Source organism: Carlito syrichta, unplaced genomic scaffold (assembly GCF_000164805.1).
Source record: "Carlito syrichta isolate Samal-C Ts95f unplaced genomic scaffold, Tarsius_syrichta-2.0.1 Scaffold55037, whole genome shotgun sequence".
In the NCBI taxonomy this organism is placed as follows: Eukaryota; Metazoa; Chordata; class Mammalia; order Primates; family Tarsiidae; genus Carlito; species Carlito syrichta.
Genome location: NW_006999133.1, coordinates 255,572 through 258,041, shown reverse-complemented (window position 1 = coordinate 258,041; position 2,470 = coordinate 255,572).

Here is a 2,470-nt window from a genome sequence, read left to right as displayed (position 1 = left end):
TCCTTTTAAACACACATCCGAGGGCGTTCCTTGGTGCAACATGGCCTCCAGGCATGTGTTCTCCAGGCCGCTGTATTATCCACGACTCACTTCTGTGGCCTCTACCCTGGCAGGCTCCTCCTGCTTCTCTGCATGTGTCATTAGAAAGGACGCTTCTGTCTGCAACATCCTGCTCCCCCAGGCTCGGCTGTCGTGTGACAAGATGTTGTCTTCGGAGATGGACAGATTTTAAATGACACTCCCCTAGCAGGCTTGCGGAAGCAGACCTCTGAGCTGATGTATGCCCAGGCCTCATCCTAGCGAGGAGCTTAAGAGGCATTAGTGAGCCCGGAGGACAGTGATAATCTGCCGTTGTCCCCCAGGACGCAAGAGCCAAGAATTCCTTCCCTATGAAAAACCTGAGGAGATGTTCAAGGAAGATGGTCCTGCTAAGCTTGACTGCATTTTTGAGTAGGAAGAGTTGAATAGTTGAATATGGCCTCTTGGTGTGTTCTGAGAGTCTGGACAGAGCTTCAAGTCCCACGTTATCTTCCACTTGAGCTGGTGCCTGTGCAAAGCTGTGTCGATTACTTAAAATGGAGATACTCCTGGGAAGGGCAGCAATTTAAACTCCTTCCCACGGTGGTGCCAGCCTGGAGTCTTGGGAAACAATGTGGGGGCAGAGGGGCTTGAACATACACCTGCAATGTCCCAGGCCTCGTACCAACATCCTTATTGAGTCCTCATAACAGTTTTAAGAGCCCTATCTGTGACTTTGTGTTCTCCTCTCACGTCCTCTTTATTGTACACCAATAGTTAATGCCATTGTCTTGCTGTAGAGATGAACTAGTGTATTGGGTTTGGACAGAGAAAGGCTTGGGTTCCCAATCCCAGTTCTGTCATCATCTGTGAACTGCTGGACCCTAGATACGTTATCTGGCCTTTTTGGAATCTGTTATATGGTGTTTATTATTTGATCAAATCGGTTATCTGATGACCTTTATGGATGTCTCATCAGAAAAATTTACATTACATATTATTTTGCATATGACATCAAGGGTCCAGGAAGCCCTGTAATTAGGGACTCCTGGGGTATAGCAGATCTGGCGATCAGAGTGGGAGAATAAATGGGTGGGGGTAGGGAAAAGCAAAGTAAGTGGTATTAAAGAATTAGGTTGTGTTCATATCTGGGCTTAGTATCTTTATAAAGTTGCCAAAATTAGTCTTTAAATGATATTTCCTAGTTAATTAGTATAACAACAGACTTATTTCAGGTACTATTTAATATTTTAAATAAATAATTTGTAATTTTCCAATTGTGGTGAAAAATACATAGCATGCAATTTACCATCTTAACCATTTTTGAGTGTACAATTTGGTAATATTAAGTATGTTCACATGTGGATACCAGATCTCCAGAATTTCTTCAACTATATCCATTAAATAAAAACTCTCCATTTCCCCCACTCCAGCTTGTGGAACCATCATTCTACTTTCTGTTTCCATAAACTTTAGAAACTTGAATAGACATTTCTTTAGATACTACCGCACATGAGTGAAATCATGTACTATTTGTCTTTTTGTAACTGGTTTATTGTACTTAGCAAATGTTCCCAAGGTTCATCCAGGTTGTAGCATGTGTCAGATTTTCCTTCCTTTTTCAGGTTAAATAATGTTGCATCGCATGTATATACCACATTTTGTTTATCTATTAATCTGTCAGTGAATATATGGGTTGCTTCCTCCTATTGGTTATTGTGAATAGTATTGCTATAAACATGGATGTACAAATAGCTTGTTGAAATTCTACTTTCAATTGTTTTGGATAATATACACAGAATTGAGATTGCTAGAACTTATGGTAATTCTATTTTTAATTTTTTGAGGAACCTCTATTCTGTTTTTTATTTAATTTTTAATTTTAAAGATGAGGGGTACAATTCAAGATTAGGTATACAAATGTTCAATATGCAGGTACCCTTGCTGATGAGGTGTGCCTCCCCCCTCCCCTGGCAGTTTCCCACTACTGCCAATCCCTTTCTTATAGTTTTATGATAATTGTTCAAGGTCTGCTTATGAGTGAGAATATGTGGTACTCTGTTCTTTGTTTCTGTGATAGATCACTCAGTATTATAGACTCTAAGTCCATTCAAGTTACTGTGAAGTTCATAATTTTGTCCTTCTTTATGGTTGCATACTATTCCATTGTGTATATGTACCACATTTTTTTATCCAGTCCTCTTTCGATGGGTAGCACGGTTGGTTCCATGTTTTTGCTATTGTGAATAATGCTGCAATCAACATGCATGTGCAGGTGTCTTTTCCATAGAGTCATTTGAATTCCTCTGGGTATATTCCCAGTAGGGGGATTGTGGGGTTGTATGGAAGGTTGATTTTTAGATCTTTTAGGAATCACCAAACTGTTTTCCACAGAGGTTGTACTAGTTTACACTCCCACTAGCAGTGTAGAAGTTTTCCCTTTCCCCCAACA